The sequence below is a fragment of the Equus asinus genome, chromosome 2 (genome assembly GCF_041296235.1).
Source record: "Equus asinus isolate D_3611 breed Donkey chromosome 2, EquAss-T2T_v2, whole genome shotgun sequence".
In the NCBI taxonomy this organism is placed as follows: Eukaryota; Metazoa; Chordata; class Mammalia; order Perissodactyla; family Equidae; genus Equus; species Equus asinus.
This window is the reverse complement of record NC_091791.1, coordinates 162171181-162187867: the sequence shown is the minus strand read 5'-3', so window position 1 is coordinate 162187867 and position 16687 is coordinate 162171181. Positions and strand designations below refer to the sequence as shown.

At 33.5% G+C, this 16687-nt stretch overlaps 1 pseudogene; it reads right to left on the bottom strand.

The window, feature by feature from the left end:
• Positions 1-584: 584 nt before the first annotated feature.
• Positions 585-1519, bottom strand: LOC106835179 (olfactory receptor 4F21-like; annotated as a pseudogene).
• Between the last annotated feature and the right edge of the window lie 15168 nt (positions 1520-16687).

Here is a 16687-nt window from a genome sequence, read left to right as displayed (position 1 = left end):
TCTATAGTCTTCTGGAGGACCACAGTAGGCTTGCACTCTGGCTATGTTTACAAACATAAGCATATTTCCCTTCTCAGTATCACTTCTCCTCCCTTACTGATGCTTCAAAAAACAGCTTCCAAATAAACTACCTGCAATCAAATTTTGTCTTTGAGTCTTCTGAGGGAACCCACTTGAGTAACTAAATAAAGATATTAGTCCTACATATGTGCCATTTGATGCCATGATTCCTCACATGAACTAAAGCAAGTTTGCAGTTTATTTGCAAGCCTTATGAGAAGCAAAAGGATCTGTTATATCCTTTCTGATTGTGAAAATGATCACAATTTCTATCATAAAATAGTATTTAGTATATATTGATTCTGTCTGCTAAAATCATAAATAAAATAATATCCTTACACAGTATAGTCACATTTCCAATGGTAGCGAAGGTAACGAGTAAATGTTCTAAAGAAGTGGTAGAATTTTTTTCAGTGAGGTAGATGATGCATCCAGTTCTGTCTATTTTAAATATCAGATGCCTAAGTGCAGATGTGCAAAAGGCAGATAGATGTATAGTTTTAGAGCTCCAAAGTTAGATCGAGTCAGCAGAATCTACCATAATATCCCCCTTTGCTCAATCTTTTTATAACTATCTTTATGTCTTTGTTCTTTAATGTATAAATAGCAGGATTTGAGATAGGGGTGATAGCAAAGTCAGCAATGAACAGGTATTGATCAATTGATGATATGGGGAAACATCATATACAGAAACATGCATGGAGTGAAAAAAAGAACTACAACATTGATATGAGCTGAAAAGGTGACAAATTCTTTGGATAAGTCTTCTGAAGAACATTTCAAGACGGTGACAAAAATGAAGATATAGGAAAGGATTAGCATGAAGAAGGTGCCTATGCTCATAAAGCCACTGTTAACAGCAACAATAAACTCAAACTTGGCTCCATCTGTGCACACAAGTTTAGTGATCCTGGAAAAGTCACAATAAAAGCTGTCGACTTTATTAGGACCACAAAAAGGCAAGTTTACAACAAAAGCAAACTGAGACATAGCATGGATCACCCCAGTTACCCAGCTAGTGATTACAAATGAACCACATATTTTAGGATTCATGACGTTCAAGTAGTGAAGAGGCTTACAGACTGCCGTGTACCTGTCAAATGCTATGGCTCTGAGTAACACCATCTCCACTCCTCCCATGATGTGGATGAAGCCTATCTGTGTCATACAACCTTGGAAATAAATGGTCTTGTATTCATTTAAGTGGTCTGTGATAATCTTGCGGATTGTGCAGGAAGCAACCCCCCACATCAATGAAGGACAGGTTGGCAAGCAGGAAGTACATAGGAGATTGTAAGTGAGAATAAAAAATTACCAAAAACAAAATGAAGATATTCCCCAGGATGATCCTTAAATAGATCAAGGAGAATATCAACATAAGAAAAACTTTAGTTTCCCAAGAACTAGAGAGTCCCAGCAACACAAACTCAGAAATCACAGAATCATTTAGTCCATCCATTCACTTAGGCAGAAGAGCTGATTTTCAAGTCACCTGAGGATAGAAAATAATGAAAAGTCAGATCAGTGGTATGAAAATAGATTTCCTATTTATCCTGCTAGTTTGCTCTTTGGGTTATATATCTCAGAGTTGGAAATCATTTAATTGGATAAGCAAAAAAATAAATAATATAGAAACATTATGGTCATCAGGGGAATGATTACCTAAAAAGAAAAAGCAATTATGAATATTTTAGATGGAGGTAAAAGGGATTACTTTTCTTCTTATTCCACTTTTAGAACTTCCTGTTTTGTTTTGTTTTGTTTTGTTTTGCCTTGCCTGTGAAGGATTTTAGATGTTTTTCCTGACCACTTACCTAGGTGGTCTCCCATCTGAATAATCTCAACCATTTCTGTCACTTTCATATTAATATTCTGACACTAATTTGCAAATTCTCCTTAGCTGAACTTCTTATTTCACTGATCAAACAGAGATCTCCAGGCCAAAATTGTTTAATGCTTTTCACTGTGCATCACCTGTATGTGTGTTTTGTTTTTGTTTTTGTTTGTACAATTTACCATGGAAGTCAACTTCGCAGATTGTGATTTTTTATGTTTGACTCATGACACGTTATCATTATGGATACATAATGTAGTCAATCTGTAGTCAATAAAAATTTTGGATACAAATACTGTTAATAAGTAAAACATATTAAACAATTTTTATATTAATCTAATCTAACAAATGCATAATATTAATAGATGATATTTATTGATGCGTCCTCCATGCAAAGCTTTGTGTTATCTCATTTAAGCCACACAGAATTCTATATAGAAATACTGTTTTATTAGGCTCATTTTACTAAAGAAGAAACTGAGTCCTAGGGGGACCAAGTGTCAGAGCCAGGACTTTTATCCAGAGCTGTAGAACACCGTAATCCATGCTCCTAACCATGGCACTATGCTCTTCAAGGCCAGCACCTTCAAGTATACACTGGATCTTCCCCCAAGGATCCTTCAATTAAACTTTCTTCAACTTTTTTGATTCCCTTTACTTATTAATATAGTTGACTTCTTTTTAAAAAAATCAAATCTCTAAATCTTGGGTCACTTTCTAATTTTCCTTTCTCTCTCTAACCCTTCATTGGCAATCCTCACTTTTTGTTCATCAATAAGCCCAACAATTCAGTTTCCAAGATACTTTATTCATAGAAAGAAACCCTGGATTCTGAATACATCATGCAATAATTCACTTTCAATCACCATTTTCCTTGGTCTCTCTGCAGCATATGATATTCTTTGTCATGTCCTTATTTCTGTGACTCCCTCTGCCCTTGGCTTCTTGGCTTTTAGAAAGCTAATCTCCCTTCTTCTTGACAACAGAAATTTCATTTGTTCAGGTAGTAGGATGAAAGCTCTAAATTTTAGAAGAGAATAGCTCTATCCCAAGTCTAGAGCATGGTATATGATATTTCTAAACCAGTTACTTTAATCCCATTTTCTTTGGCCGTGAATTAGTCTAAGATGGGGCATGTGACCGAGAAATGTTCAATGAGATATAAACTCATGTCATGTCTGGAGGACTTTCCCAAATGAAAAGACAGAGCTTCATGTAGGGAAGGTTCTTTTCATGGTCCATTTTTTCCTGCATTTAATGCTAAATATATGACTAAAAGTGCAGCAACCATGAAGTTCTAAAGCCCATATGATAAAACAATGCAGTTGAGTTACTTGAGCAAAGCCAATAACAATCTTCCTTTAGATTTATTGTTGTAATGTGAGAAAATTAAACTCTAACTTGTTTGATCCACTATAACTCAATTGTTAATTGGTTGAATGCATTCAGACCGTTTCTATGACAGCCCTCCCCTAATTATTCTACCTTTCTGATTTCTCTATACCTTTCACTAACACAGTGATCATTCTTCCTCTGCTCATCCTCAATTTTTGGTGTGACTCAGAGTTCTGTGCTAGGTATTTATTTTTTTATTCAGTATCAGTTTACTCATTTTAACTAGTACCTACATATTGAATTCTGAATAGGTAGCTTTATCCCTGGATTCCAGAGTAATATAGCCAAAGCTGTATAGGATATACACAAATGTAAACGCCACCTCCACCTTCAAGTCAAAACAGAATTCATAATATTTTAATCTACTCCAATGCCCTAATAAATATCATTACCATTCTCCCAAGTGCCCAGTATAGACATCTGTGTGACTTTCTTCTCTGTCCTTTAGTTTCTATCTCCAGTTTCACAATTTTTACTCAAATATTTCTCAATTCAGTTCCTTCCTAATTTCCATTATCATTTTGTCTTTTACTCTTAGTCTACATATTTTCCCATCTTGAAAATAGAAGAAGAAACTTAATGAGCTCTCTGCACCATTCTTCTCCAAGTCTAGTCTGTTCTATAATCTGTTTTCAGATCTGTCTATCTAGAGATCAAACATGATGACATGGCTTTCTTACTTAAAGCCTTTGAATGGGTCTATCAAGAGAAAATTCTTGATCCCATAGCATATTACATAAAAACCTGAGAAAAGAAGAGCAACATTTGATTTTAGAGAGCATTTCCACAAAAATTTTAGGGAACACATATAGTAAACAGTCACTGAATAAATTTCAAAATTGATTCCTGAAAAAAACTCTTAGTAAAATAGCAAGAAATAAGAAATATTTTAATATTATAATTTAATAGAATTTTTAAGCCAAAAGTCAACATCTTATTATAGATGAAACATCAAAATCAAGAACATAAAGAAGGAAGCCTGCAGGACTATGTTTCAATCATGTACTATAGAAAAGAGGATTAAATTAAGTAATACTATTGAAAGGAAGGTGTCAAGACTACAATCATTCATAAATCATAAACTTTCCATCTCAAAAACTTAATTAAATGGAAAATATTCAATCTAGTAATATTATTTAAATAAATATAGTAAAATTAGTAATACCCTGTTAAAATGATAAAAAGAGTCCTCATTTATGAATGAAACAAATCTGCAATGTATGCATTCTATTGAAAACAAACTTTTCTGAAATACTTGAAACCCTGATTGAAGTGGGAGATGAAAGCATGACGACTGAAAAAAAGAAGACTAAAGTTATAAAAATATCAATTCACACTGAACTATTCTGAGGAATAACTGCAGTGCTCATTAAAAGTCCAGTGGAAATCTTTTGGAACATTACAAAGTGATCCAAAAGTCCATTTCAAACACCAGGGAAATTTTGAAAAGGAAACAAAATGGAAACTGGGGGAGAGAAGAGAATGCTTTCTATAAAAAATATTTCTTTCTATAAAGGAATATATAGTAAATGTATACTAATTAAACAATAATTAATATGAGTAAAGTTGAACAGATAAATGTAACAAAAACCCAATTGAGAATGAGATAAAAACTAGGGATTTTAGTAATGATAAAGAAGGCATTACAATTATGTACAATAGTAAGAGTTATTTAGTAAATTCAAGAGTTCAACAGCTGTTAAACATGCAGCTCAACACTGGAAACAGAAAATTGTATCTTACCATACATCTTACAGCAGAGTAAGTTCTGGATGATTAGAAGGCTTAAATGTAAAAGTGAAATTATAACATTGTGATAAAATATGTATGAATTAATTTTTAAAACTTGATGTTGAAGAGAACTTTCTACAGTTACTCCAAATTCAGAAAGCACAGATTCCACTTTTGTATTTTTTTCCTCAGGAGAGTGAACAAACTTGTTGTTGCTGTGGGATTCGGGAAGCAGGACTTCTCACTCTCAGCGGATGGGAATGTGAGTGGCACAGTCATTCCAGAGGGCAGTTGAGTAACAGAAGCAAAAAATATTTTACACGTGACTCAGTAATCCTATGTCTTGGAATTAACTGAGAGGAACAAACAGACAAATAGATGAAATATGTAATGTTCGTTTACTTCACTTATCAACATTTCTTGTAATACAAACTGTTTAAGAATAAGGGACTGATTAAGTAAGTAGAAGCATTCGTAACATTCATAAGAAATTTTAAAAAGATTATTAAGTCTACATTAACTAGTATGTAAAGATATCAATAAGTCAAGGAAACATTTATAGAGAAAAATCTTTTTTATTTGGGTGTTTTCAAATGGCATTTGGCATGAGTAATGTTTGGATTTTGCCCCAAATTTCTATAGGAAGTGAGATAAATAATCCTATGCTTGTTTCTTTATCTTCAACTTGATTTACTGTATTTGTAGAGGTAATATTCATTGTTTATCTAATTTAAAAACAAATATATCAAAATTAATTGAGGGAATAAGAACATTATATAAGAGCCATTTCCAATACACAGGGTAATCCTGTGTTTAAGAGCACAGACACAGTAGCCAAACTGTTTACATCCCCAGACCTTCCGCTTACCAGCGGTGTGTTCCAGGTGAGTTACTGAAATGTCCACTGCATCAGTTTCTTCAGCTTTTAAAGACAGATATTAAGAATCATTACCTCATATGATTGTTTTGAGGACTAAATGAGTTGAAACAAGAAAACATCAGAAAATTCTGGGACATATAGTAAGTGCTAAATAAATGTTATCCATTATGTATATAGAAAGTGCTAAATAATTTTGATGGTTTTCAGGAAACCGTGGGAACAATGAATTCTTCTGATAAAAATAAAGCTGGCATGCTTTTTCATATTGTGTCAGTAGGAATAGAATAACCAAGACATAGACATTACTTTTCATTTGTGTCATCCTAATTTTCAGAGAGAAAGGGGGTGAAAAATTCAAGACATTTCACATAACATTTTAACAAAGATACCAACATTTTGAAGAATATTTTATGTATCTTGTAATACACTTTTAACTATGAGAATAAGACTGGAAGGATATAAACAACATGAATGAAAAGCACTTGGATAAAATGACAACAAAGGAAAAAGAGACACAGAAAAAGAAATAGATTATGGGGAGCAAAAATAAGAGAGATAATTATGGAACTAGATGCTGGAGGATTGAGGAGTGGGTCCATGTACCTGCACAGGCTCAGGTTTCACCCTTAGCAGCTTCAAGCGATTGAGAAACACAGAGAGATTAACTCATTTTTAGATTCATCATCATTGCTCAAGACAAATAGTTATAAATAGTTCTTACCTTTAGGAATGAAGCCTATTAGTAGGGCTGGTAATTAACGACCAATATGTGCTCCATACATTCACTGGCCATTGCCCCTTGTAGGCAAAAGGGATTTCTTTTTTGAGACTATCTTATATGACAGACATATGAAACTCCTTTTACTCCCGACTGTCCTTCATGAGAGAAAATGTAAACTCTAAGTTTACTTGTTCTCAAACTATTCATCTACATTATTTATATTTATTTCTGTGGAAAAACATTTTTTTTCACTAAGCTGGAAAGTTAAATCCTTCCTTCCTCCTTTCTCTCTTTCTCTCTCTTAATCTCTCCATCTATTTCTCCTTTACCTTTTTCAGGCTAGAAACTGAATGATTAAAAAGTTGACTAGTACTTATTATATGACAGTTGCTGTGCTAAACACTTTACAAACATTATTTCAATAATCACAATGAGTATTGCCATTTCGTGGGTGAGAAAGCTCGATTTTTCCAAGTCATAAGCTAGATAGTAACAGAACTACCATATAAACTAAGGTCTGTCTGACTCCCACGCCTCCAGTACAGTTCCCTACTAGAGATGGCTTCTGGTTTTGATATGACTAAGAAAATAAAAAAGATTTCTAAAATAAGACATTTTATCCTATGAAGAGGTATCCCATACACAAACAAATGTAGAAGGCTAATAACAATAGGAAAAGCTGTTCCTGTTTATATTAAAATCATTTTAACTTCATTGCTTGTCTTTATTGGACTGCACTTAGGCCTATTAATGTTAATGACTGAGGTTTTCTGCGTTTACTACTTTGATCAAATGGTAGAACACATAAAATCCACAAATAATTAGAAAACATAAGCATAAGTTGGACAGCCTATGAAAACCAATCTTCCCCAAATTGGGCATCAGAAGGAACTTCTAAGATTGTAGAAAGGCAGTGTTTTTTGTGAGCGTGTGAAGCTGCTGTTTGGAGCCCAGAAGTCCCAAGCATTAGTTGGGTGAGAAAACCCATAAACTTCCTATAAGCACACTAAATAAATAAGCTAGTCAGAACTGTAAGCTCCAAATGTGGTATAAAAGAATGCTATGGAAAAAACAAACAATTTAGTCTTAAAATAGAAGGGAGGCATTAAAAGTGAAAGTTCAAAAGTACACCATTTGGGATATACCTATTCTATAGAGATAATCTCTGAAACCATGTCCTTCTTCACTGACTGAGAGAGCTTACTCTAGATTCTACACAAAGTCTGAAAGGATGTCCAATTAATTTCCTGCCACGACCAGTGTTGGAGGGAGGACATTCTCCTCAGTGTGGTAAATATGCGCTGAGAAGAGTCGTCTCTGGGCTTGGAAACTTTCTGTGTTTGGAATGACTTTCCCTGTCATGCTCCTCAGGGATCCTTAGCTTCCTACTTTCCCTGAATTGAATGCATCGTGTAATAGTGCGCACTTTTCTTGCTTACATGAGTTAAGTACAACTAAAAAGATTATTAAATGTAGGAAAAGGAGGTGTAAAACGTGTATATTCTGTTTGTTAGGAGGATATAAATTTCTTCCTTTTTGTCTTATCTATCATGTCATAAAGTGAACTAAGAAGTCAGTTCTAGTCCCAGCAGAAGTTTGGTGAGTTATGTAGATGGGCAGGTGACAACCAGCTCATCATTGGCATGTTGCAACTGTGCTCATCACTTAAAGGTTCTGCTTCCTGGGATTTCAGAGGAACAGTAGGTCTCAACATTTTCATTGCTTCCTTGAGAAGAACCCTGAAAATTAATGGTTTAAGTATAAACAATATTACAGGCATTTCTCTAAGTGATAAAAAGAGAATGGAAAGATACTTTTTAATTCCCTGCTTTATTAAACAAATACCATTTGGATACAGTCTAATTTAATAAGGTTCAAGCAATTCATTAGATGTATTTGGAGCAAATATTGAAGGCCCCCTTCATCTGTCCTCTCCCAATCTCATCTATTCTTGGAGGTAACAATGATCAATCTTGTAATGCATCCTTCTCTTACTGTTCTTAATAATAGTGGCAAGTGTATGTGTCAACATATGTCATTGGAGAATATTTTCTTTCTTTCTTTAACTTTATTTTTAAAATTTTTTGTATTTATTTATTTTATTGAAGTATAATTGACATATAATATTATATTACTTTCAGATGTATGAGATAATTAGTTGATATTTGTATACACTGCGAAATGATCACAATAGGTCTAGAAAGTTGCCATAGAAAGTTGCCAAAATTTTTTTCTTGTAATGAAAACTTTTAAGATTTACTCTCTTGGCAACTTCCAAATATGCAATACAATATTATTGATTATAGTCGCTATGCTGCACATTACATCCTCATGACATTTATTTTGTAACTGGAAGTTTGTACTTCTTGATCTCTTTCATCCATTTCATCCAACCCCCAACCCCTCTCCCCTGTGGAAACCGCTAATCTTTTCTACATATCTATGAGTTTTGTTTTATTTTGTTTGTTCTTTTGTTTTTATTTTGTTTGTTCATTTTTTTGTGTTTTAGATTCCACATATAGGTAAAATCATGCAGTACTTGTCTTTCTCTGTCTGACTTATCACTTAGCATAATACCCTAAAGGTCTATCCATGTTGTTGCAAATGGCAAGACTTCATTATTTTTTTATGATTGTGTTGTGTATATATACCACATCTTCTTTATCCATTCATCTCTCAATGAACACTTAGGTTTTTTCCATATCTTGGCTATTGTACATAATGCTGCAGTGAACATGGGGTGCCTATATATTTTTGAATTAGTGTTTTATTTTCTTTGAACAAATATCCAGAAGTGGAGTTGCCAGATCATATGGTAGTTCTATTTTTAATTTTTTGATGAAACTTCATACTGTTTTCCATAGTGTCTGCACCTATTTCCATTCCCACCAATAGTACACAAGGGTTCTCTTTTCTCCACATCCCTGTAAACAACTGTTATTTCTTGTCTTTTTGATAATAGCCATTCTGAAGGTGTGAGGTGATATCTCATTGTGATTTCTATTACATTTCCCTTATGCTTAGTAATGCTGAGCATCTTTTGCCAATCCATATGTCTCCTTTGGAAAAATGTCTATTCAGATCCTCTTCTCATTTTTTATTTAAAGATTTTATTTTTCCTTTTTCTCCCCAAAGCCCCCTGTACACAGTTGTATATTTTTAGTTGTGGGTCCTTCTAGTTTTGGCATGTGGGATGCCACCTCAGCATGGCTCGACGAGTGGTGCCATATCCGCGCCCAGGATCCGAACTGGTGAAACCCTGGGCCACCAAAGTGAAGCACATGAACCTAACCATTCGGCCATGGGGCCAGCCCCTCTCTTCTCATTTTTTAAACAGATTGTTTGTTTTTTTTGTATTGAGTTGTATAAGTTCTTTATATATTTTGGATATTAACCCTTTATCAGATATATGATTTGAAAATATCTTGCCCATTCAATAGACTGCCTTTTAATTTTGTTGCTGGTTTCCTTCACTGTGCAGAAGCCTTTTAGTTTGATGTAGTCCCATTTGCTTATTTTTTCTTTTGTTGTCCAACCTTTAGAGTCAGATCCAAAAAGTCATCACCAAGACCAATGTCTAGAAGCTTAACCACCTACGTTTTCTTCTAGGAGTTTTATGGTTTCAGATATTAAATTCAAGTCTTTAATTCATTTTAGTTAATTTTCTTGTATGATGTAAGATAATGGTCCACTTTTATTCTTTTCCAGGTGTCTGTACAGTTTTTACAACAGCATTTATTGAAGATATTGTCTTTTTCCCATTGTATATTATATATGTGTATGTGTGATAACAGAAGGAGAAGAAAAAGAGAACAGAGAGGAAGAAATATTTGAAGTAATAATGGCTGAGAATTGTCAAAGAATAATAAAAGAACCTAGATCCAGGGAGCCCAGAGAAGACCCAGAATGATAAATACAAAACAAACCCCCAACATATAGGCATATCAAATACAAACTGCAGATCAAAAAACAAAGAAAAAATCTTAAAAGAAACCAAAGTTGTGGGGGATATCTTACCTATAGAGGAACAGGATAAAAATTTTAGCAGGCCTCTTGTTAGAGACCCTGAAAGTAAGAAGAGTGGAGTGAAATATTCAACTGATTGAAAGAAGAAACCCCATTGACCTAGAATTCTATATCCAGTGAAATTATCCTTCAAAAGTGAAAGAGAAATAAAAGTTTCAGAGGCAAATAATCGAAGAATTTGCAATCCCTTGAAACATTATTTCTTTTCTCATGTTAATAAATGGTTTTTATGATTGTAATTTTAGCTTATATTAAAGAAATAGCTTAGTTAAAATGTATATTGCTAACTCTAGGGCAACTACTAAAAATCTTTTAAAAAGTATGATTGATGTGGTAAGAGAGGAGATAAAATGGAATCAATAATAAGAAAATATTCTCTTACAAATTTAAGTCAAGTGAAATGCAATTTAAAGTTTTAAGTAATCTAGATTATAATAATAATGATAATAGTAGTCATTAGAAGGTTTAGATTATAGCTAAAATACTGCTCAGAGAAAATTTTATAACTCTTATACTTTTAACATAACCAAATAAGAATCAACCTAATATTATAATTATTTTTTCAACTTTAGAATTTATGTGATGAATAATACATAAAACCTAATCAAAGTGGCAGAAAATAATATATAGAAAAGTAAATATTCATGAATTAAAAACCAAATTTATAGTAGAATCGAATAACTCTAAGATAATTTCTTTGAAGCAAATATGGCAATTGAAATATTTAGCCAATATTTTTTAAAATGTTAGCTCATATTTTTAAATAAAGAAAACAAATTTCACAGTATGGCAATTGGGGATGAAAAAATCACCACAGGCACACAAGAAATTTAAAAGAATTTTATATGTATTTTTTCAAAAATGAACTTGAAGTACAAAATAAAATCGATTCATTTCAAGGAAAATATTTATTTCCAAAGCTAACTTTAGAAATTATTTTTTTTAATTAAACAGACCAATTACCCTAGGAAAAAAATATTAACAAACCAAGTATCAGGTAAGCACAGCGCATCCACAAAGTCAAGAGTTTCCTGAAGTGTGTGAACCATCCATCCAAGTGAAACAACGGTTCTTTGATCTGGAGAAGGAGAAATGTCTGCAGGCCTTGTAGGAAGATGTGGTGTAACTTTATTTCTGTCTTTCTTGATAATTGGTGTTCCTGTCTTTCAAAGTTTACAGCTGCATTATGGGCAATCTTTCACTTAAGCCTCTATGTCTATTTCTGCATAGCTACTTGGAATACAGTTTGGTTGGGCTTTAATCTTTCCTCTGTAGACTTTACATTTAAAATTTGTTTATGCCTTTACCATGGGTCCACTCTGATTTGGAAGCCCATTCAAGCACGCAGTGTTTCACATCATGCTTTGTAGGAATTTCAGAGATTGATGTTTCACTTCTCTGGTTTCCCAAATTTCCCAAAAATTTCTTAAAATACATTCCACAGTATATATAGTGTGAATCCTTTTGTATTTCAAAAGGGATATACTATATATGCATAGAAAACTTTTTCAAAAGATTCGAAACAAAATATTTAACAGTGATTACTTCTCAGAGGCTGGGAAAAAGAGCAATTTAACACTCATCGTACTTCTTGAAATTCTGTTACCATATATGTGTTCATATTGAATAAACTAGGTAGATATATAAAAATATTTTAAAGTAATGCGTTTGCATCTTAACTTGCAATTCTGCCCATTATAATGTAAAGAAGAAATTTCAGACATCTTTTCAGTTCAATAGCCAATAGAATTTTGAGCAGGCAAAATTGTCAAGACCTCAAATCATGAAAGTAGAGGTTTGGCCTACATAGTGAATATTCTTCCAAGGTCAGGTATAAGATTTTAACATTCAAAAGTATTTTGTTCTTGTAAACAACCAGAAAATAGTCAATAAACATTAATGACTAAAAGAATGAACGCATGTTGCCCAGTCCCACATTGATCACTCTTGGTAGTAATCATCCCTGTGACATTTCTCGCTCTGAAAGGCACAGGCCTGCATGGAGCCCCATGTTTAGGGCTGCTTCCACAATCCAATACCAACTGAGTCAAAATATCTGTTTAATATCATGGAAATCAAATAATTAGTTTATTGACTAGGCTTTCCACTTCTCCTTTGTTTCTTGTAGAATTGAATGGGTGGATTATGAGACTGTGCCAATTAACTTAATTTGAAAATTAATTATTTAAATCAGTGATTGTTGAGATGTATTTTGTAGCTCAACAATAACTGATAGTGAATAATTATTTTACTTTTCAACTACTTTTTTATCATTTAATGTACATTCCAAATTAGATTTTAAAAGAAGTTATGTTAATGACTCACAAACCCATCTCTGTGAAAATACTTTACAAATTACCTAATACAAATGTACCCTATGGCAATTCTGTCATATGATTGTTTGTTTTCACTTTAATTCTTCCAGACAGAAAGATCTCTCCCTAGCCATAATAACAGTTTCTTGAAAGCTGGTATATGTGCACTCTGTTCTTTCATTCATCACAATTTAATTACAATTAAAATTTTTAGACAGATTTTGATAATTTTTTAGGAACTAATTTCTATTATCAATTACTCATTTGGTCCTTTACTTTGAATAAGCATGATTTTAAAAATCACACTTAGCTTTGTATCCTCTCTGTGCCTCTGAGATTTTTAAACAATTAACTCACAAAATTTCTCAGCTACTTTTAAGATCCCCAGATTAGGCTTCATGAAGAACTTGGCATAATATTTAGTAAACAGGAAATGATTAATGGCAATTTCATTAACAACTAAGTTTGCATATTTATTTCAGCTGAAAACATGTCTTAAAAAAATTTTTATTATAGTTTTGAATGCCCATGACTGAGTGTATGAGACTGAATTTTGTATTTGTTTAGTTTTCTTTTCTGAGCAACATTCCAGGCATTTAGTATGTCTGGCATTCAGAGAGAATCCTAGGATTATGTGAATTCTTGCCTCTGTCTTGCTACCAACCTTAAGTGAATCACATCTATAAATTCTCATTTTTAATCTAAGACAAAAGAATATCACACTTTTACCTCACAGTCTTGCTATAAATGTGGCATGAGATATTTGTCACATTGATTATGAAATTTAAAAGGTACATAATCCTGCCAACCCCCGTTAATGTGCGACAACAATGACATAATAGGGAGACAGCACAGTATAGTGTCGAATTACATGGTCTCTGAAATCAGACAGATCTGGATTTGAGTCTTGACTCCACAATCAACAGGGTGACATTAGTCAAGACACTTATTTTACCTGAGACTTCATTAAAATGGGAATGCAGGTGCATGGTTTCTCACTTAAGTTTTTTCATTGTGAATATGCTTCACAAGAGAATTTTAAACCATGCTTATTTAATGTGTTAATATCTATGCCTGGTTCACTGATACTAGTTTTAGAGGTAACTTATAGACATTCTACCGCCTGTAAATATTGATTCTCCTTTAAAGAATTCCTCAGGTGTACTTGGTTGCATAAATATTTCTTTGTTTTCCTTTAATTTTACTGTGGACCAAATTTCTAATATTCCATTTTTCTTCAGGCCATGGGGATTCCAAGGTGGAATTCCCTAGATAAATGAGCTGAACACTTAAGTCATGAAAGTATAAAGGGGTCACTGAGAGCTGACGTTTCTGCTGGAGGAGCTCTAACCATAATTATGTCTTAATAATAACCGAAGAGCATCAAAATGGAAAGATTTTTAAACAATACAGGAATTATCTGAAGATCCTGCTTTCTGAGATCTGTTTTTTCTTCATTTTTTTGTTGAGGTAAGTATATAAGATAAAATTAAAGTTGATAGTCTGCCGAAATTTTCAAATTACAAAGATTTTCTCTCTCTTTTTCAATTCAACACTTACTGACTACATCTTGGGTGCTAACGTTTATCAGGGGAAAATAATTAAAACTTTTGTTTCAGGCTACATAGGTTGTTCTATATGTCTGGATTATACCCTGATTTATGGGAAGATTTTTTCGTGTCTGGATTATAGCATTTTCCAGAAGGAAGTAGAAGAACTTGGACAGTTGATTATTAGGTGCACTGCTTTGGACTGTGCCTTGAAGTCTTTTGAAAAACTCATTAAGACTAAAGCTGTTTTTCCTTCCGCTTCCCTTACTTTTGAGTCAGCTGACTCCTGCTGGTTGTTCATATTTATTCAAGCATATTTCACAGTGCACTGAATTTTCTACTTCAGATTTGATACTATATTGTCCTTGAAACTATGGGAAAATCTATGTGACCCTAGAGGTATTCTGGGTTTCATGCTTGTGGATGACCAGGTGTAGGAGTTGAGAAGCGGGGTAATATTCCACCGGTCATGTCAGGTTTGGTGAACATTCCTCTGGAAATAAAAATGTGTCGTGGGCATGAGTCTCACATAACGGAAATATACCTTTTAGATGTGTTAATTATACTTCAGTGGCTTAGAAGCTTCATTATTCAGATGTAGAGAAAGTCCTTTGAAGTTCACAAATTAGCGGATTAAAAATTGTTAGAGAAATATCTGTGCTTTAACAGAAGGGTTGGCTTGTAGAAGGCATCAAAACTTGTCTGGTGGGTCACAGAATCTTGCTGGACACAAGTCAGGGCCAGGCAGAGTGGAGTTAACCAGTGAAGGTGGAGAAGGCAGAAATGAGAGAGGTTTTCAGTGATTCTGCTTCCTCACTGCCAGGATCACACCGTGCTCCTTTGTAACATTGTGCTTTATTCCTTCTTGTTCTCACAGAATTAACGGAAATAATGAACAGGAACTTTGGTTCCTCTGGTCAAAAACATAAATTCAACGTGCAAATTTACTATAGACTTTTCCGAGTTTGATTTTTTTTGCATTAGACAGATGTTAGAGATGTTGATAAATATTTATTTCATACTTGTACCATTTCTTCAAGGGAATAAACAATATATTTGGATATTACTGGCTAGATCATAGACTTTTTAGTGTTAAGGAATGTATTCAAAAGGAATTTCTTTACAAAGATACAAATAAATTCATCAGATAAAAATCCCAAGAATATATTCTACAATGACTACTAGTTTTTGGAAGGGGGATATAAAATAAATAAGTAAAACAACATTTAAAAAAATAATTTTCCAAGAGACTGCTTCAAGTGGTCAAATGTCATGAATACCAGTTAATATAAGTACACCAAAGTTAGTTTTAGAAATTTTGGCAGGAGTGCAGAGTGGAAAAATATTATATTTGTTTCAATTATCTATAACCTATGTTAAAGAGATAAAGGAATAGTAATCAAGGAAAGACTCATCTGAGGAATTAGAGAAAGACAAAAATGTTGTGTATACCTTCATAAATATTTTGATTATTTTGAACTAATCAAGATCAGTAGAAAGAAAGTGACAAATAGTGTAAAACAGCTTGATAGTGACAATTTTCTATTTACTTTTTGACTATTTCATTTTTTATTGGGGAGAGACAATTTTCACATGTAGAAATAGCCAATAGAAATAATTTACAAGAGAACCATGCATTGAGATAATTGTAGGTATCAATAGAAGGACATGGAAGGTGAATCACAGTTCAGGTTAGAGATGATTTAAAAGATGAAGGAAAGCACATAGCATATTGATGAGTGAGGGATATCACCACGTCACTGCTTGTACACTGCCAACAACACTCATAGCTTCTGTTGCTGCTGTTTCTAGCTCCTGCTTCATTTAATGAGAATCAAAGGGTTCATTAGAAGCAAGTAATGTAGCTCTGAGTGACAGTGAGAAGTGCTTTAGGATGTGAGGGCTGGGAAGTTTCCTGAACTGAGGATTCAGAGATGAATGGGCAAATAGGAATTAAAGTTGTTGTGGAGGAATCTGAAACATAATGTAGTACGTGTCCTAAGAGAAAAATTAGGACAAAATATTTAGTTATATAAATATTTAGTCAATAAATAATAAAGTAGAACTCATCTGGATTCTGGGGTGCCTAGAGGGAATGTCAACACCCACGATGAAGAACCAGCCCCACTGCCTGTGCATCCCAAGCTCTCAAAGACATGGATTTAGACAGTGGAC